Source organism: Malania oleifera, chromosome 8 (genome assembly GCF_029873635.1).
Source record: "Malania oleifera isolate guangnan ecotype guangnan chromosome 8, ASM2987363v1, whole genome shotgun sequence".
NCBI lineage: Eukaryota > Viridiplantae > Streptophyta > Magnoliopsida > Santalales > Ximeniaceae > Malania > Malania oleifera.
Window position 1 is genome coordinate 51,071,100 of NC_080424.1, and position 22,381 is coordinate 51,093,480.

Consider the following 22,381-nt stretch of genomic DNA (forward strand, 5'->3'; position numbering starts at 1 on the left):
ATAAAGCTTATTTTTGTTAAAAGTGCCCAACAAATTTTATTTTGTTAAAATTATGAGTCCCTATAAAAAATTAAAATGCTCAATAATTTTTCAACAACTTTATGAAAAATAAAGGTTTTTTTTTTTTTGTAAAAAAATCGGTTTAAAATCGAAAAACCACAACTGAACCGCCACATTTTCGGTTTTCAATTAAAGCATAATTTCAATTCCGTTTTGGTTTCAATTCAGAAATCCCAAAATCAAAAATTTCGATTTGGTTTTTGGTTATGGCTAAAACCGAACTGCACTTAATCAGATGTTTTTAGAGTTTGGAATGCCGAAGATCGAAGGGGAATGAATGAATGAGAGAAGCAAGACAAGGTCAGTTGACTAACAGCTCAAAATGTTAGGGTTTTGCACTCAGTTCGATTTTTAAGCTCCATCAATCAGTGGACAAGGCTCGTGGTTAGTTGACCGACCTTACTCTTTTTTAAAATTCTTTCTTTAAACAACCTCTCTGTTGTGTAACAATCCAAGCTCTCTTGTTATAGATATAAATCTATCTTCCGGTAAAGGTTTGGTAAAAATATCCACCCATTGGACACTTGTATTCACATATTCAAGTATAATATCATCTTTTTGCACATGATCTATTAAAAAATGATGTCTTATGTCAATATGCTTTGTTCTTGAATGTGATATTGGATTTTTGGAAATCTTTATAGCACTTGTATTATCACATTTTATAGGTATAGCTAAGTACTCTAAATTAAAGTCTATTAATTGTTGCTTCATATAGAGTGTTTGAGTACAACAACTACTTACTGCAACATACTCGGCTTTGGTAGTAGATAAGGCTACGAAATTTTATTTCTTGGAAAACCAAGATATAAGAGATTGTCCTAGAAAATGACAAGTTCTACTTGTGCTTTTTCTATCAATTTTACATCCCGCATAATCTGCATCTGAATAACTAATCATCTCAAATCCAGTGTCCTTAGGTTACCATAGTCCTAAGTCAATAATTCCTATGAAATACCTTAAGATTCTTTTTATTGCTATTTGGTGAGATTCCTTGGGGTCTCATTGAAACTGGACACATATGCATACACTAAACATTATATTGGTCTACCTGCTGTCAAGTATAGTAGACTACCTATTATACCTCTATAGTATTTCATGTCAACTCGTTTTCCTTTTTCATCCTTATCAAGACTAAAGGAAGTACTAATTGGTGTTCCTATGGGCTTGCTACCTACCATGTCAAATTTATTAGGCATGTCCCTTATATATTTTGATTGATTTATAAATATACCATTTTTAGCTTGCTTGATTTGTAAACAGAGGAAATAATTTAATTGTCCCATCATACTCGTTTCAAATTCGTTTTTCATACATTTTGAAAATTCCTTACATAAATCATCGTTTGTAGCACCAAATATAATATCATCAACATAAATTTGTATAAGAAACATATCTATTCTTAGATTTTATGAACAAGGTGTTGTCAGCCTTTCCTCTTGAAAAGCTATTTTCTAGTAGGAATCCACTTAAACTCTTATACCAAGCTTTAGGAGCTTGTTTTAACCCATATAATACTTTTATTAATTTAAATACATGATCAGGGTTATTTATATCCTTAAAAGTAGGAGGTTGTTCAACATAGACTTCTTCATTTATAAATCCATTTAAAAATGCACTCTTTACATTTATTTGATAAAGTTTAAATTCTTTATGAGATGCATAGACTAATAACATTCTTATTGCTTTCATTCTAGTTATGGGAACAAAGGTTTCATCGTAGTCTATTCCTTCTTCTTGGTTATATCTTTGAGCTACAGGTCAAGCTTTATTTCTTACTATAATACCATTTTCATCCTTTTTATTCCTAAATACCCATCTTGTTCCAATTATTGAAAGATCATTGGGTCTAGGAACTAATTTCCATACTTTATTTCTTTTAGACTAATTTAATTCTTCTTGCATTGCTATTATCCATGAATTATCACTTAATGCTTCTTCAATGTTCTTAGGTTCTTCTTGGGATAGAAAAGCACAATGATTACTTAGGTTTTTCAATGAAGATCGAGTTGATACTCCTCGTGATGGTTCTTCTATGATTTGATCTATTGGATGATTTCTTACAAATTTCCATTCTTTAGGTAATTTAGAAATTTCAATTGAATCATTATCTAGAGTTACTTCATTTTTCTCTTCTTTCACTTCTGTGATTTCTAGGTCTTATAGTTTTTATGTAGCGTCAGTTTGAACTTCTTTAATATCAATTGCTTGTGTAAATGGATATACTTCATCAAAGGTTACATGAATTGATACTATAATTGTGAGTGTTATTTTATTATATATTCTAAATGCTTTACTATTCAATGCATACCCTAAAAAGATTCCTTCATACAATTTTGCTCAAATTTCCCTAATTATTCTTTATCTTTTAGTACAAAGCACTTGCATCGAAAAACAAGAAAGTAAGCTATGTTAAGCCTTCTTCCTTTCCATAGTTCATAGGGGGTTTTACTTAGGCTGATCTTATAAAAACTCTATTCATGACATAACATGCAATATTAACTAATTCAGCCCAAAAGTACTTAGGTAATTTGTATTTATTTAACATGGTCCTAGCCATTTCTTGAAGGGATCTATTTTTTCTTTCAATAACTCCATTTTGTTGTGGAGTCCTAGGTGCTGAAAAATTATGTTTTATTCCATGTTCATTGCAAAATTTATCAACATATTTATTATTAAATTATCTTCTTTGATCACTTCTAATATTTAAAACACCATATCCTTTTTCATTTTGAAGTCTTTTACACAACTCTATCAACATATTACAAGCTTCATCTTTTGAAGCTAGGAAGAGCACCCAGGTAAACTTGGAGTAGTCATCAACGCTGACGAAAGCATATTGCTTTTCTCCTAGACTTTGTATTCTAGTAGGGTCAAATAAATCTAAGTGGATAAGCTGTAAGGGCCTGCTAGTGGAAATATGTTACTTCTTCTTAAAGCTAAACTTAGTTTTCTTTCCTAATTGACAAGCATCACATATTTTATCCTTTACCAACTTAATGCTTGGTAGTCCTCTAACTAAGTTCTTTTTAACTAATTTTGATAGTAAGTCCATACTAGCATGTCCTAGTATTCTATGTCATAACCAACTTGCTAAGCATATAATATCTTCAGATTTTAAATCTTCAAAATTTATGCAATACATGCTATCAATTCTTTTAGTGGTGAATAGAACATTATGTTTTTCTCTATTTTCAACAATGCATTCGTCTTGTTTGAAAATTATGTCAAATCCTTTATCACATAATTGACTTATACTTAATATATATATTTTTTTCAATCCATCTACCACAAAATACATCATCAATGGTCAAAGAGGGTTCTTTACCTATTTTTCCAATTCCAATGATTTTTCCTTTAGCATTATTTCCGAACGTGACGTATCCACCATCTTTTTGCATTAGTGTGGTGAATTTGGATTTATCTCCGGTCATGTGCCTTGAACACCCATTGTCCAAGTACCATTTGTCTTTTGATGGAGTTGTCCTAAAGCAAACCTACAAGAAGGGTTCAATGTGTTATTTTTAGATGCCCAAACCTTCTTAGGTCTTTTTATTTCAAAATTATTTTCTTTGACTTTCCATACTTTCTTGACTTTAACATTTTTTCTTTTAAAAGGGCATTCAAATTTTACATGTCCCTTTTTCTCACACAAGAAGTACGTAGTGTATTCGTAAATATTTGTGGAAGACGTACTTGCATAATACTTTTATTCCTTGACAAAGTATCCCATATACAGATTCTTTTTCCTTTTGTTCTCAATTCCATTATATCCAATACCTTCGCTGTCTAATGACATTCTTTGGGTTCCAATAAACTTTTCAAAGTTCTCTTTTCCTTTTGTAAAATTGTAAATGATTTTATCTTTGTTGCGGGGTAAAAATAGCAGGGATGCTCCTTCAACTCCCGTTGACCTAAAAAAGGAGGAAAAGAAAGGCCTGGAGGACTCGGGGTGTATTCCGGGGGATCACTCCGGTGCCTAAGTAAGAGGAATGCTTTTAGAGAGGCTGAATACAACAGTATAATCATGTTGAATGACTTACCTTTGCCTTTTCTCCAAATCTCTTCTTATAGGGGTTCAAGTTGACCATAAGTTGGCTCGAATTTATTGCGCGGGGGCATGAATCACTCTCTAGCTGTAGACACCCTATTTTTGCCTTAGCCAAATAGAACAAGGGGTTCCCTTTTTATTATTATTTTATTATTATTATTAGTATTTTTATTTATTACTTTCTTATAATTATTATTTTTATTTATTTTGTTATTATTAATTTACTATAACTATTATTATTACCTTATTATTATTATTATAATTATTATTATTATTATTATTATTATTATTATTATTATTCAAAATTGATACTTTATTATTATTATTATTATTATTATTATTATTATTATTACTGTTATTTTTTTTTATTTATTTATTATTATTATTATTATTATCATTTATTTTCCTATATTATTATAAGTAATTTATTATTATCACTATTATTTATTTATTATTATCATTATTATTATTTTATCTTTATTATTTTTATTTTTACTATAATTATTTATTACTATTTACTATTTAGTAGTATTATTATTATTATTATTACCTTATTGATATTGATATTATTATGATTATCATTATTAATATTATTTCCTTTTTCATTATTACCATAGGAATAAAAGCATAAAAAAAAAAAAGAGAAAAAGAAAAAAAATAAAATCATAAAAAGAAAGGATTTTAGGGTTTTAGGAAGAGATGCCTTTAAAAAGGCACATTCCAAGACCATTAGGGGAGGAGGCTGCGCACAGCACACACGGGGGAAGATCCAAATGAAAAACTGAAAAAAAAAAAAAAAAAAAAAAGGCTCCTTCTTCTTCTCATCTTCACGCCCACACAGGGGGGGCGCAGCGCAGGCACGGAGAAAACCAAAAAAAAAAAAAAACCCTCCTTATTCTTCTTCTTCTTCTTCTTATTCTTCTTCTTCTTCTTCTTCTTCTTCTCGGTCAGTCCGCCTGCATCCCAGCCAGCCCTATCTGTCTCTCTCATTCCCACAACTCTCTGCCGCTGCAACAACCAGCCACGATCCACCTCACCATCGTCGGAGCAGAGCTCTTCACAGACGACTCAACCTCCTACAACCACCGCCGTCAAGGCCATCACCGCCATCATAGCAGCGGCAGAAGACCTCCAACTGCTGCAGCCACGCTCCGGCAACAGCTCCAACTACAACCCGCTGGAACCTCCACCACCGTCACTGTCCTCGGGCTCCTCTGTTCTCACTGTTCCTCACTCGTCGTCGCCGCTGCAACTCACAGCCGACACCAGTTGCAGCACAGCAAGACCACGCCCCTCCCTTCGGCCACACACCAGACAGTCCAAGATCTCCCCGGTGAGTCCCCACTGTAAGTACTTCCCTCCTGTTTCTGCTGCACACACGACCCACGCGAGGCCTCCCGGCGAGCGTCTCTGCATGCGAACACTGACACACACAATACACATATATATTTATATATTTATTAGTGTTAATATATATAAACACGTATATATTGGTTTTGGTTTGGGGTTTTAATACTTAAAGTTTAAACTTTTTATATATTTGCCTCTATATGTATATACTATATTGACCATATTAGCATTATTATTCGTATATTATTGATAGTAATATTATTATTATTTATATATTATGTTATTATATTGTTTTGTATATCATTATTAATAATGTTATTATATTGTTTATATATTACCATTAATAATATTATTATATGATCTGTATAATATTTCTAATATTGTCATCACATTATAGGTGTATTGTTATTATTAGTATTATATGATTTATATATCATTATTAGTAATATTATTATATAGTTGGTTTATTAATATTAGCATTATTATTATATTAATTATATTAGTATTAGTATTATGTAGTTTGTATATTAATTTAGGACAGTTAATTTTGTTGTATTATTATTATTATTATTATTTTCTTACTATTATTAATATTTCATTGTTATTGTATGGGGCATTTTTAATATCATGGTATATTTCATCATATATATATTTTTTTATTTGTATATCTATTCAGGATGTCCATATTTATAAATACTAATTTGTTTATCTTCATTATTGTAGGATTTTTCTTTTATTTGCCAAGGTAAGGTTTCAATTGTAATGTTTAAATGTGATAATTTATGTTGTCATTTTTTTTTAGTGCGTAATATTTAAGTTGTATGTGTAATATGTATTCTTAGGTTTCGGGTTTTTTATCTTATTGTGGTTCTTTTGTGTAAGATTTTTTTTTTTATATTATTTTATTCATGCATATATTGTAGGTTAACTTTATAGTATATTATTAGTATTTTAGAATTTTAGTCGAGTTATATATCATGTTAGGAGTTTTAGTAGATTAGTTGTAGTGGTATTTTAAAACTATAGTTGTATGTGCATTCTAGAATGTTAGTCATATTAAGTATTTAATAACTTAGGATTTATAAGTAACATCATGCATATAATTTAGTATTTTAGGTAACTTTTAATATAGCATCTTGAGTAATACTATATATTTATTATTATTATGATACTTTTAGTATGTTAATTATTATGGTAAGTTTAATATTTTAGGTAATATAATATTTTTGGTGTTTTGGTATCATGCTATTATATGGTATGTTTAGTATATATAGTATTATAGTAATTTATTACGTATTATATTATTTGTGGATATTTATTATTGTTATCATCGTGTTTATGTTTATTATGGTATGTTTAAGTATTTTTGTTTATAACGCACATGTAGTATTTTATTAATATGATATGCTCATTATCTTAGTCTATATTATATGTTTATATTCTACTATTATTGGTATGTTAGATATTTTAACTTCTATTATATATGTTGATTAGTACATATTATGGTATCCTAATACTCTAGTTTATTATTATTTTATTCATTTATCTATTTATTTATTATGTTTAAATTATTATATCTATTATCCAAAACCTCCCAAACTAGCATTTTCATATTTAGGAAAACCCATAAAATTTCTAAAATTTGGGAGCATATTTTATAAAGTATTTTTGATTTTTAATCCCTATGATTTTATTGCGGGGGTATGAGCCTTTGGGCATCACGTACCCTAAGCTCTGAGGGAATATATATGTATATATTATCTTCATTTATTTATTATTTTATTTATTTATTTATTTTTCACATGTATTCATAAAAAGGAGTAATTTAAAGACTTATTAGGTTAACTTATGGATAATTTCAAATTAATTAGGTACCGTTCGTAAGAACGGGCACGTAGGGGGTGCTCATACCTTCCCCTCGCGTAATCAAACTCCCGACCCCAACTCTGGTAATGTAGACCGATTCTACCCCTAACGGGGTAGTAATCATGTGTTCTAACCGCACTAAAGGTTAGTGGCGACTCCGATATTCCATGATTTTTCTTGAAAATATTAAAATAATTTTAATTTCCCCACCCGGGGCACATGCGCCCCTGGGACGTCGCGACAGCTTGGCGACTCCGCTGGGGAACTTAGAGAGTCGAGCCATTAATTAATTAGAAATTATCCCAAGTTCAAATTTAATAAATCTTTTAATTACTCCTTATTTTGTGAATATTGTAATTTGTAAATAACCTTGATTAATTGTAAATATTTTGCTTCCATAATTTACAAATAACCTTACTTAATTAAAAATATTTTGTTTCCTAATTTTGTGAATATTAATGGTAGATATTTTGTTTCCAAATATTCTGAATAGAGCATATTAATTGTAAGATATTTTGAATAAGTAGATATTTTATATACTAATCGTAAATATTTTGCTTCCATAATTTTTTAAGTAAGCATATTAACTAACAATATTTTGTTTCCAAATTTCTTTTTTTGAATAAACATATTAATTGCATATATTATGTTTCCTTATTTGTAGATAGTAGATATCTTGTTTCCATATTGTTTATAGCATGTGAATAAATGTGGGGATAGCGGGATTAGGATAAATTTAAATTCACACACTCTCACGCTCTATACCCGAGCTTTACCTGCTAAGATTAGATAGGGGTGTAATAGCGTTTGTCCCTTCGTAGCTTAAGCTTGATGGGACCCGCGAACCACCCCGCTCAGTGCGAGTTTTGTCCGGACCCCTATGGGGGAGGATAGAATTTCAAACTGGGGACCTTTTTGTCAATAGGGATTAGAGCCTACCCACACGTACTTGTCCATAGTCTTCCCTAACTAGGATAGAGTCATGAAGAACCCTGTATATATACCTACCCTGGGTTGGGACATCCTTATCCCCATACTGTCTGTTGTATATATGTTGTGAGGTACTTTGTATTATATCATTCATTTTGCATCCACTTTAGATATACATACTACTTAGCCAATATTCTGGAAAAAAACCCAATAATGAGACCATGACCCATCCTTTCAAAGAATGAAGAACTTGGCCCAAGCATTTTAAAATATGGGTCGACCCAACCCTTTTCAAATAACTCAGGCCCGATTTTTTAAAAATAAACTTGGGCCCGACCTTTTTCCTAAGCAAAAACTCGTCCCATACCTTATTTTCAAAAATGTCAAACCCAAATTTCAAAAGAGGGCTTCAACCCCATTGCCTAAAAATTCGGGCCAACATTTTTTCAAGTAATCCAAGCCCAATTCCTTTTCAACTAGGGCCTTAGCCCATCATGAAATAGGTCGAAGCCCATATTTTAAAATACTTGAGGCCCAAGTGCACACTAAAGTCCACAAGTCCACATTGAATGAATCCAACGGGTTGACTAGCTTGGGTCAACCCCAACCTCAGAACATAATTTGACCTTTCATAGAACCTGAGGTTCATGGACCGTTAATTAGGAAAGGAATGGTTAAGGGAAGATTTGAATTGAAATCTCGGCCCATCAGTGGTCATGTTAATCTTGAAATCTCTCATTAGTGGAATTTTTCTAGAATCCTGGCTAAGTTGTCAGTTAGGTTACATTGTATTTATGCACTTCATTTCATACATAGTCATGCATGATAGGCTGCATGCACGCTCATGTCTTTGTTTATATATATAAGTACATTAATTGCATCCATACATAAAAACCTATTACATACCCTGATCATGCATCAAAAGACATTCACTCATGCATAATTGTGCATTCATGATTCTAAGAAGAAATTTTTTGGTTTTCAGTTCCTAATCAAAGAGGTGGTTTGAGTAACATAAAGCAATAATTGAGACTACCACGCATCAGTACAATACCAGGCGAAGAGTGAGAGAAATGAGTGAACAGTTGGAAAATAGAGTTCTGGGTCTAGAACAAGGACAAGAAGAAATAAATGACAAGATAAGTAAGGTTCTAGAGTTACTGGTGAACAAGGGAAAGGCAGTGCATGTTGATCCCGAAGTAGATGTGGACCCCGCTCATCCCCCAGGGTTCACCCCAAATCATGGACAAACATCGATTCCACCGCCTAGTGTCATGGGGGGTCCACCGCCAAATATGCCTCCTTTCATCCCTGCTATGCCAGCACAGGGGTTCCCGGTAGTAGGAACTCCTCCATTAGTACCTTCTGATATGGGGATCAGTAAATCTGAGGCTGAGCGTCGCTGTGACGTATTAGAAGAGCGCTTAAAAGCAATGGAAGGTTCTAATACTTTCGATTCAGTTAATCCAAATGACCTTTGCTTGGTGCCTAAAGTCACCCTGCCGCCAAAGTTCAAAATGCCAGACTTTGAAAAGTTTGACGGGACCCGGTGCCCTCGAACACATTTAGTGATGTACTGCCAAGCAATGGCTGCGTACTTAGACGATGAAAAACTAATGATGCATTGCTTTCAAAGCAGTTTGACTGGGTCCGCTATCCGTTGGTACATTCAGCAAGATAAGGCTCGGGTCCGCACTTGGAAGGACTTGGCCAATGCCTTTGTTACTCACTACCGCCATGTGACAGAAATGGCACCTGATCGAATGATGCTACAAGAAATGGAGAAGAAATCCACCGAAACATTTAGAGAATATGCTTACAGGTGGAGAGATATGTCGATCCAAGTGGACCCCCCGGTGAGTGACCGAGAGGCCATCTCCTTGTTCGTGAGCACATTAAAAGACCCCTACCGTATGCACCTTCGGGGATCAACTCCCCATGATTTTATGGATACTGTGGCTGCGGGGGGAAGAATTGAAGGCGATATCAAGGTGGGCCTAGTCAAGGATAGTGGCTCAGAAAATGGTTTAGGCAAAAGGTGGACTAATAGGAAGAAGGACGAAGAGGCACAAATGATACAGGGGCAATTTAATTGGAAGAATCAGTAGACCAGAGGTGGGAACCAATGGCCCAAGAGAAACTTTGGTTTTAAGCCCATGGTAAATCAAACGGCGCATACAGGCACAAGGCCCCAGATTGTTCACTCTGGTCCACCAAATCAGCAAACACAAGACAGGTTTGTGACCAGAAACTTCTGAAGGGTAGACCCCATTCCCATGACATATGCCGAATTATTTCCTCAGCTGCGGGAGAAGGGGATGGTATCTGCAATCCCTGGGACACCCGTTGCGAACCCTCCTCCACAGTGGTATGATCCTGGGGTTTGTTGTGAGTACCATGCTAACTCTCTCGGCCATACTATTGACCGATGTTGGGCCTTCAAGCATAAAGTGCAATCATTAAGAGATGCTGGATGGTTAGCATTCGACGACAAGCAACCGGGAATCCAGGGGAATCCTTTGCCCAAACACGAGGAAGGAAGTAGTTGACATATCCAAGAGGTTCCCAAATCAATGGTTTCAGTCATTATCCGCCGAGGCTAAAGTGATGGAGTATTGAACTTTTGACTATCTAATCCTTTTCAGTTGATGTTCTTTTGTTTTCCATTGTTATTTGCTTTTCGTAATCCGTGGACGCCTTTGTCTCGGAATAGTTTCTATACTCAATAAAATGAATTATGCATTTCGTTATCTCACTTGCATCATGAGTCCCATTGCCAAATTATGTTTGCTTATATTTCATGCCGGAATAGGGAAAGTAATATTGCCAGTGTTCATGAGTTAGAAAGAGATGTTAAAGGATGAAACAATCATTGAATTCAGACATTATGAAGAAATTTTTTTTTACTTTCCAAGGAATTCAACGAGGTGGCTGCACTGTTTTGATAAATTAATCACTCATGTTTTGATCAAATGATGGATGACCCTCTTTGGCTGACCAGTTATCCCTAAAAGAACCCAAACAATGATTTACCATTTGTTAACCAAATTGAGCCTAAATATTAAACCAGCTTTTTCTTAAAAGTCAGATCATCAAAAATCCAACCTGGGTTTGGGTCCCTTAGCATTTGGCAAATCATTTGAGACAATAGTCATTACGAAAAGGATGGCAGGCCATTGTTCTGCTACCCAAAAGAAAGTCAAAGAAGAAAATCCCTTGCAACCCCTTTTGAGCCTGAAAGATTCATTTCTTGATTAACCCGTCAAAGGATCACACTCCACACTGGGGCAGTTTTTTTTAAAAAAAAAAGATTGGTCCCAATTGAAGTTCAAATGAAAATGAAGTCAATATTCCTTTATAAAAGAAAAAGTGAAAGTTGCAGTAAAAGAAGGAAAAGAAGATGAAAAGGGAGAAGAAAGAAAAATATGGGACATACTACATATGTGATCTTTGACCAAATTACCCTCGATGAAATTGATAAATTTTGAGCCTTATTTAAATCTTTCTTTCTTCAACCCATACCCTTAGCTTACATTACAGTCCAAATGAAAGTCCTGACCAGATTGGTATACATTGTTGTCTTAAATGATTTGTCAGACTCAATGTTGAGTCTGAACTACGTAATGACCTGATCCTGAAAAGGTACGTAGGCAGCTTGTTTAAATAACAAGTTCGGTCAACATCTTGCAAAAGCGCCTCAACTCGAACTGGGGGCATAAAACATTATTTGGGGTGGTATTGTTGAGCCTTAGTTTTCCTTTTATTCTGAAATCCTACATCCCTAAGCCTACGTTTCGTCCCGAGTCTTAAAGACCATCTTGAGATCAAAGCATGGGTTGATGAAACTGGGGCAGTTGACGAGAAGGACAGGCATTTTGGTTGGGAAATTAACGTTACATGACTTTTGAATATTGGTATGAATTTTTCCCTATGATAGCATTGAAACATGGTAAAACATTTATTTTGTGCAGATGGTCTTTTGATTTAGCAAGTTGATGTCATAGTTGCATAATCATGTCTCGTTCCTTAAAATTTTAAAAAAAAAAAAAATAGAGGAACCCTTCTTACTCTTTAGAGCATTAAAAGAGGATGGATAGTCAAAGAGTTTCAGAATCACAGGAAATTTCTATAAAGGAGAACCTTGTGGAGAAAGAGCAGTCAAACTGGGGCAAAAGTTATGTCAAGTTCAAAAGGAATCCAACAACAGAGTTAAGATCGGTGGCAGATGAATTTAACTGGGGCAAATTCTGAGTTGAGTCTTAGTAGGTCCCATTCAAGCACTTTCTTATCGGATTGGAATAGGAAATCAAAGTCAAGATCAGCTGTAGGTCCATTCAACTAGGGCAGATTTTGTGATTTTTGAGTTGAGCCAATCACTTTCATGACTGGAGGAATAAAGAAGATTAAGCCAAGATCAGTTACAGATCCATTCAAATATGGCGAGTTTCATGTGGAGACTAAAGATGAGGTCATTGATCATGAGTGCATTGGGAGAAAAGATTCATGCATTGTCATGCATTACCCCAAATTTCATGCATTGTCATAACATTTCATGCATTACCTAGATTTCATATATTGCCATGCATTCCATGCATTACCATACATCTCATACACTGCCATGCATTTCATGCATCGCCTACATTTCATGCATTGTCATACATTTCATGCATTACCTAAATTTCATACATTGCCATGCATTCCATGCATTACCATACATCTCATGCATTGCCATATATTTCATGCATCACCTAAATTTCATGCATTGCCTTGCATTCTATGCGTTACCACACATCTCATGCATTGTCATGCATTTCCTGTATTACCATGCATCTCATGCATTGTCATGCATTTCACGCATTGTCATACATTTCATGTATTACCTAAATTTCATACATACCCATGCATTGCATGCATTACCATACATTTTATGCATCGCCATGCATTGCATGCATTACCTACATTCTATGTATTACCAATATATCTCATGCATCACGATTGTGCATTTCGTACATTACCCAAAAAATAAAAACATGAAAAATAAAAATGCATACATATGATCACAAGTTGGTAACATGCATACTAATAGCCACATATCACTGCATTATAAGTTAGCAACATGCATACATATAGCAACATATCATTGCATTCTAGCGTCACAAGCAGCAATAGAGCACCATTTATACTTGTCTTGTTGAATAAGCTTTCAAATGATCATTTGACATCTTTGATTAAGAGGTTCCTGCTATGCTAATATCTGAGTTGGGGTAGCTGACCCCAAGCACATATTGATTTACTTGGAAAACTAGAAAAAGTTGACCCCAGACACGCATTAATTTATTTTGAGACCGGGGCAACAGATCCCAAAGACAAGGGATTCATTCATTGACATCAGAACCTTACCCCAAGTGCATTTTCCAAATAGAGTACCATTTTCCAAACTTTTCTTGCACACCTTGTTACTGGTTGAGATGGCTGGATCATCGTGTTCCTATGGCTCGGATTCTTACATTCGAAGCAAGCCATCATTGTGTCCTATGGCTGAATCATCGTGTCCCCAAGGCTCGGATTCTTACATTCGAAGCAAGCCATCATTGTGTCCCATGGCTGGATCATCGTGTCCCTACGGCTCGGATTCTTACATTCGAAGCAAGTCATCATTGTGTGGCTGGATCATCGTGTCCCTACGGCTCGGATTCTTACATTCGAAGCAAGCCATCATTGTGTCCCATGGCTGGATCATCATGTCCCTACAGCTCGGATTCTTACATTCGAAGCAAGCCATCATTGTGTCCCATGGCTAGATCATCGTGTCCCTACGACTCGGATTCTTACATTCGAAGCAATCCATCATTGTGTCCCATGGCTGGATCATCGTGTCCCTACGGCTCGAATTCTTACATTCAAAGCAAGCCATCATTGTGTCCCATGGCTGGATCATCGTGTCCCTACGGTTCGGATTCTTACATTCGAAGCAAGTCATCATTGTGTCCCATGGCTGGATCATCGTGTCCCTACGGCTCGGATTCTTACATTCGAAGCAAGCCATCATTGTGTCCCATGGCTGGATCATCGTGTCCCTACGGCTCGGATTCTTACATTCGAAGCAAGCCATCATTGTGTCCCATGGCTGGATTATCGTGTCCCTACGGCTCGGATTCTTACATTCGAAGCAAGCCATCATTGTGTCCCATGGCTGGATCATCGTATCCCTACGGCTCGGATTCTTACATTCGCAGCAAACCATCCCTGTGTACCTCAACTTGGATTCTTACATTTAGTGCAAATCGTCTCTGGTTGGCAGAAATAAACAACTTTTGATTAACCTGAAAAGCCATAAAGAGTTGAATGGTTTGGCTAAAATAGGTGTCTTTTATCTTTGCAGGCTTGTTGCTACAAAAAACGTAGGAGAGTTCCTACCGTTACATTGAAGAAACTAAGCCTACAAAGAGGGGCAGCTGTAGACACCTTATTTTTGCTTTAGCCAAATAAAACAAGGGGTTCCCTTTTTATTATTATTTTATTATTATTATTAGTATTTTTATTTATTACTTTCTTATAATTATTTTATTTATTTATTATTGTTATTATTAATTTACTATAATTATTATTATTACCTTATTATTATTATTATTATTATTCAAAATTGATACATTATTATTATTATTATTATTATTATTATTATTATTATTATTATTATTATTATTGTTATTTTTTTTATTATTTATTATTATTATTATTATTATTTATTTTCCTATATTATTATAAGTAATTTATTATTATCACTATTATTTATTTCTTATTATCATTATTATTATTTTATCTTTATTATTTTTATTTTTACTATAATTATTTATTACTATTTACTATTTAGTAGTATTATTATTATTATTACCTTATTGATATTGATATTATTATGATTACCATTATTAATATTATTTCTTCTTTCATTATTACCATAGGAATAAAAGCATAAAAAAAAAAGAGAAAAAGAAAAAAAAGAAAATCAAAAAAAGAAAGGATTTTAGGGTTTTAGGGAGAGATGCCTCTAAAAAGGCACATTCCAAGACCATTAGGGGAGGAGGCTGCGCACAGCACACACGGGAGAAGAGCCAAATCAAAAACTGAAAAAAAAAAAAAAAAGGCTCCTTCTTCTTCTCATCTTCACGCCCACACAGGGGGGGCGCAGCGCAGGCACGGAGAAAACCAAAAAAAAAAAAAAAAACCCTCCTTATTCTTCTTCTTCTTCTTCTCGGTCAGTCTGCCTGCATCCCAGCCAGCTCTATCTGTCTCTCTCATTGGTTAGGTTATTTTGGGCGTATCAGTTGTCCCCCCCTCAGTTTCAAATTTCTAAAAAGAATTTTGAATAATTGTTTTGTATGCATCTTGGTTTAATGTTCCCAATCTATATTTGTTTCCTCTTCTTATCCTTCTTCTCTCTTCTCATTCTCCCCTCCTTTTTTTTTTATTTTTTTTGCATAGTTTATCGAACGAGGTGCTGAGCAGCCTGTGCCGAGCTATCCAAGATGTTTGTGCCGAGCTTTTTTGTATGAGTTGTTTTGTCCGAACTGTCCGTGCTGAACTGTTTTGTCCAAGCTACTTGAAAAGTTGCTCGGGCTGAGCTGTTTGCACCGAGCTGTTTTGTCTGAGCTGCTTAAAGAGTTGCTCAGGCCGAGCTGTTTTACCAAGCTGTCTATGCTGAGCTGCTTTAAGAGCTACTCAGGCTGAGCTGTCTAACTTGATTCATTGAGGGATGTTGGCCGACTTGTCTGACCTGCTCCATGAAGGGTGTTCGGTCGACCTGTCCGATCTATTCCATAGAGGAAAATTAGCAAATATGTCCCATGGAAGGAATTTTTGCCGACCTGTCCGACCTGGTACATGAGGGGAAATTGGCTAACTTGCTCCATGAAGGGAATTTGGCAGACCTGTCCCATGGAAGGAATTTTTGCCGACCTGTTCGACCAGCTACATGAGGGAAAATTGGCCGGCTTGCTCCACGAAGGGAATTTGGCAAACCTGTCCCATGGAGGGAATTTTGCCGACCAGTCCGACCTGCTCCGTGGAGGGAAGTTATTCGACCTCCATGAAGGGTATTTGACAGATCTGTCTTATTAAGGGAATTTTTGCCAACCTGTCCAACCCATGGAGGGAAATTATCTGACCTCCATGAAGGGTATTTGGCAAACCTGTCCCACGGAGGGAAATTTTGCTGACCAGTCCGACCTGCTCCATGGAGGGAAATTATCCAACTTCCTTGAAGGGTATTTGGTAGACCTGTCCCACGGAGGAAAATTTTGCCGACCAATCTGACCTGCTCCGTGGAGGGAAGTTATTCGACCTCCACGAAGGGTATTTGACAGATTTGTCTCATTGAGGGAATTTTTGCCAACCTGTCCGACCTGCTCCATGGAGGGAAATTATTCGACCTCCCTGAAGGGTATTTGACAGACCTATCCCACGGAGGGAAATTTTTCCGACCAGTCCGACCTGCTCCATGGAAGGAAATTATCCAACCTCTATAAAGGATATTTACCCAACCTGAGCTGTTCCATGCATGGAAGTTGTCCAACCTGTCCCATGGAGGGAAATTAGATAAGCTATCTGAGCCGCGCTTATGTGTTGGGCTGTTCTTGGCGCTCCATTTCATGTCCGTCTACTTGGCTGTTTTTGGCCTGCTTAGTCATGATTATCTGCTTGGCTATTTTTGGCCTTTCAAGTCGTGCTCTTCATTTGGGCCTCTTTGCCTATTAAGTCGTGCTCATTTTCTGGGCTGTTTTTGGCCTTTCGAGTCATGCTCATCATTTGGGCCTCTGTGCCTGATGAGTCGTGCTCATCTGTTGGGCTATTTTTGGCCTTACGAGTCGTGCTCGTCATTTGGGCCTATAAGCCTGATGAGTCGTGCTCATCTGTTAGGCCGTTTTGGCTTTACAAGTCATGCTTGTCGTTTGGGTCTATAAGCCTGATGAGTCGTGCTCATCTGTTAGGCCGTTTTTGGAGCCACGCTTGGCAGCGTTGCTTCAGCCACAGATGTGTCATGCTTAGTGAGTCGTGCTCCTTTATTAGGTGTTTCGTCTACTCATTTTCCTGAGGCATCATCACATCCTTCTTTTCCTGCGAAAGATTGATAAATGCATGTTTTAAATGCACCATACCTTGGGAAGTGGGTCGGATGAAACGTTCTCATTTATGTTCCCTTGTCTGACATTGTGTCTGAGGCGATGTAGTCTTTCCGAGGCGCCGTTTGTCCTCGAGAAGTTGCGATGTGCATATATCAGAGATCTTCTGTGGGTTTATGGGATTATCTGTGTCCTTTTTCCCCTTAAGACGCAATCCTTTTTTGAAGACGAGAAATTTTGAGATTCCCGCCTTAGGGATTCGTGCCGTCCTCTCTTTATAAAGGCCAGGAGACTCCTTCATTTTGCACACATCTTCCGATTAGAGGGCTCCTTCATTCTTTTCTCTTCTTCAATCCACGGGGTCTCCCATCTGTCATTAGGTATGCTCCCCCTCTCCACTATATGTTTTTTTTTTTGTTCTTCATGTTCTTCGTTGTTCTTGCATTAACTATGTGTGTTTGATCTTTTTTTTGTAAGACGGCCTTGCTGTTTGTGTGCGTAATTTTACTGTTTTGATCTGCTTGGGCATCTTTTCTTCTTTATTTTTTTTGAGTGCTTGCCCGTTTGATCCGTTGGTAAGGGTATTGTCTCATTCACGCTTTGTTTCCCCTCATGGAGTCTTCTTCACAGACTTTGAGGGTTCTTACTACGGTGAGGAACGCCCGTTGTGGCCTCACCCCTTCCAACTTACAGAATGTTCGTTACTTCTTTGCTATACCACAGGGTATTACTGTTAGGTTACCCATCGTTTCTGAGTTAGCCCTTGATCCAGGTTCTGAAGAGCTCTGCCTCTATACAGATTATTTAGATTTGGGTCTCAAGCTTTTTTTTTCCCCCTTTGTCTCTAGTGTATTACGCGTCTACAGGATAGCGCCTTCCTGACTTGTTCCAAACTCCTATCTCTCGTTCACCTGTTTTGTCGTCCTTCTGCTCCGCCTCGACCACCAGCCAACTGTTCCTCTCTTTAGGAGTTGCTTCCAAATGCAAACATAATCTGTAGAGAAGGAGCTGTACTATTTCAACTCTCTACCTTGCTATAAACTTTTTTCGCTGGGCAGCTCTTTCATACATAACTGGAAGTCTCGTTACTTCTTTACTTCGGGGGAGTTGAACTACAAGGGCACTTTGGTTTGGTCTTCTCCTCTTGATGGTAACGTGGTCTCTCCCTTCTCCACCTTCTTCTGCAGGGCTACCAGTAGGTTATCTGCTGACTCAACTTTTTCCTTTCGTCCCTTTTCCTTTGTAGTTCGGGTGCTCCACCTTCTTCCAAGGCTTTCACCCGACGAGTAGGCCATCCTGAAAGAGCTTCGAGCCCTTGGTAAGCAGGGTATTATCCCTCATGAGGAGCTGCCCCAATAGCGTGTCCTCGTTTAGTGGGGGATCAGCCTTGTTTCCTCAAGTCTCTCCTCGCCTCTGATTTCTATATGTATGTGATCGAATATAGTCTCTATTGTTAGTGTTAACTCTTTTTCTCTCAATCCTTGCAGATATGGACTTCACTAGATATGAATCCCTCATGGGGGAAGCCAGAAAGCAAAGGGTGAGCAGGAGTAGGAAGAAGAGTAAGGAGATTGAGGGGGAATCTTTCCAAAGTGATGCGCCCGCTATAGGTGATTCAGGTGTCCATCAAGAAGAGATCAACGCTACTCTTCCTCCAATCCCTTAGCCTCTTATTGAAGCAATTTTTCACAAGCCGACTGGTTCTACCTCTGCTCTCCGTCGGGTGGTGCACGCTGAGGATTTTGTGCAGGCCCAGTGCACTCTTCCTGACACTCTTTCCGCGAAGATCCGCCATACCTCATACCAGGTGTATATTCTTCAACTGGATTTATTCTTCTCGCCTTATACATAGTTTTGTTAACCATTTCGTATTTTGTATTCTTCCTTAGCTGGCGACGATGGTTCTAGCCCAGGAGGAGAAGGTTGCCGAGATGTACCGGCAGACCTTGGATGCCCGGGAGAAGTATGTTGTTGCTCAAAATGAACTGCGTGAGGCCGAGGTCCGTGAGCAAGCTCTGCAAGCTGAGGTTGAGCGCCTTCGTAGGGAGGAAATACCTGCTAGAGAAGCTGCCACTGCTGCTACTGCCTCTCGAACTACAGTAAAAGAGTATAAAAACTCCAACCAGTTCATTTTTGATACCTCCAAAGCTTACCAGGTGGGATTCGAGAGGTGCCGGGATCAAGTCAAGACCAAACACCCCGAGCTTTCGCTGGACAGTGTGAGCTCTCATGGTTATGGCAACAAGAGTCCTGAATCCATGGAAGATCTGAACGAGGATGAGGAAGGGGAGGAGGAGGAAGCTGAAGAGGGGAGTAAAGCAAACTAGTCTGTAGGAACTGAACTTGTAATTTTTCAAACTTTATTGATGCAGCACAATTATTATAATTGATACTTTTATTACAGCACTACAAGAAGCGCTTTTTAAGAATAGTATTTTTTTAACAGTTTCGAGTTCCATGTGATCTTAATCTCTTTCCCCCCTAAATCTTCCAACTTGTATGTCCCTAGCTTTATCTCGGTTGTGACTCTGTATGGGCCCTCCCAGTTAGGCTTTAACTTGTGCGACCCTGACTTAGATGGGTTATTCCACGTCTTCCTTAGGACTAAGTCTCCCGGTTGGAAATTTCGTAGTTTGATGCGTTTGTTATAGTACCCAGCTACTTTCTGCTGGTATGCTACAACTTTTAGACTCGCTTGGTCCTGTCTCTCTTCCAGTAGGTCTATTTCTGATCTGAACTCTTCGTTGTTGGTCTGCTCGCTGAAGTACTGCCTTCTCCAGGAGGGTATTCCTACCTCTGCGGGATGACCGCTTCTGTGCCAAAGGCGAGCATAAAAGGAGTTTCCCCTGTTGCCGCCCTCTTAGTGGTGTGGTATGCCCATATGAGTGAGGGGAGTTCCTCTACCCATCTACCTTGCATAGATTCGATTTGTGTCCTCAACCCATGTAATTTCGTCCAGTTCATGTTCTCTACCTGTCTATTGCTCTGGGGGTGCGCCACTGATGCGAAGACGAGCTTAATAGATAGGTCCGAACATAACTTTTTGAAGCGTTAGTTGTCGAACTACCTCCCGTGGTCTATAACTATTGCCCAAGGGATTCCGAAACGGCAAACCCCTGTTGTCCACACAAAGCGCGTAATGTTCCGCTCTGTTATGGTGGCTAGAGGTTCGACCTCTACCCACTTAGTGAAATAATCTATTGCTACCAACAAAAATTTTTTCTGGCTAGTCGTCTGTGGTAGAGGTCCGAGGATGTCTATCCCCCACTGTGCGAAAGGGCAGGGACTGGTTAGAGGGGAGAGTAGATTAGAGGGTATGTGCGGTACTACTGCGCATCTTTGACATTTGTCACATCGTTTGACGAGCTCGACCGCGTCCTTCTTCATTGTGGGCCAGAGCCCTACTAGCAAGGTGGTTTTCGCAAACTCCTTCGTGAATTTCCCATAGTATGTACTCCCCTTCCTCGTTGCTTAGACACTGAAGGTAGGGCAATGTTAGGGATCACCTATAGAGCTCCTGGCCCATCAACGTATATCTTGCAGCTTTCCTCCTCTCCTTTAGAGCTTGCTTATTGTCCTCTGGTAGGGATCTGTTCTAAAGGTATAGGAATAGAGACGCTCTCCAATCGTCCTTGCTGATTTTGGACTCTACTAAGTTAATTTTGTCCTCCTTGTATGAGGGTTTCCTTATTTGTTCAAGATAAATAGCGTTTTTCCATTCCGAACTGGTTGTTGAGGCCAATTTTGCGAGTGCATCAGCCTTTTTGTTCTCTGCCCTTGGTACGTGTTCTATGTCGAACTGAACAAATGCTTTTGTGTATTCTCGGGCCTTAACGAGATATTTCTTCATTCTTTGATCCCTAGCCTCGAATTCTCCTTTCAGCTGCTCTACCACTAGCTGGGAATCACTCAATACTTTGATCTGTGCTACCTCTAATGCTTCTGCTAGGCATAGGCCTGCTAACAAAGCTTCATACTCCGCATCATTGTTGATTGCTATGAACTCTAGCTTTAGTGCGAAAAGAGTTTCACTGCCATCCAGGGCTGAAAGGATGAATCCAGCTCCCCCTCCAATAGCGTTAGAGGACCCATCAACATGCAGTGTCCATACGTCCGACTTAGTGGATCAGTCGGAGAGCCTTTCTGCTGTAAAATCAGCGAGCACCTGGACCTTGACAACGGGCCTTGGTTGATATTGTATGTCAAACTCACTTAATTCGATTGACCACTTTGTCATCCTTCCCGAACTCTCAGGCCGCTGTAGTATCTGTCTCATTGGTAGGTTTGTTAACACAATTACCTTGTGGGCCTGAAAGTAGGGCCTCAATTTTTGTGTTGCATAGATGATGGAGAAAGCGGCTTTTTCCGCCATACAGTAGTTCTTTTCGACTCCACTGAGCACCTTGCTCGTGTAATAAATGGGTTGATGCCTCCTGCCTTCTTCCTGAACTAGGACAGAGCTGACGGCATTTTCTGTGGATGCTATATACAAGTAGAGGTCTTCCCCATTCTTTGCCTTCGTCAAAAGGGGAGGGGATCCGAGGTATTGCTTGAGTAGTTCGAAGGCTTTGGCCTGCTCCTCCCCCCATTCGAATCCTCCCTTCTTCTGTAATGCTTTGAAGAAAGGTAAGCCTTTGTCCCCTGAGTAGGAGACAAACAACTTGGATCTCCTTTTTTGTCCGCGGGGCCTCCATCTCTAGCAGCGCTCTTATTTTATCTATGTTTGCTTCTATACCTCTACGAGTCACCATAAAGCCCAGGAACTTTCTTGCATAAACACCGAACACACACTTTGATGGGTTCAGTTTCATGTGGTACCGGCGAAGGAGTTCGAATGTTTCTCTCAAGTCTTTACAATGTTGCACTGCTACTAAGCTTTTTACCAGCATGTCGTCCACGTATGCCTCCATTGTTTTTCTGAGCTGATCTTTAAAGATCCTATTCACCAATCTTTGATATGTGGCTCCAGCATTTTTTAGCCTGAAGGGCATTACCCGATAACAATACA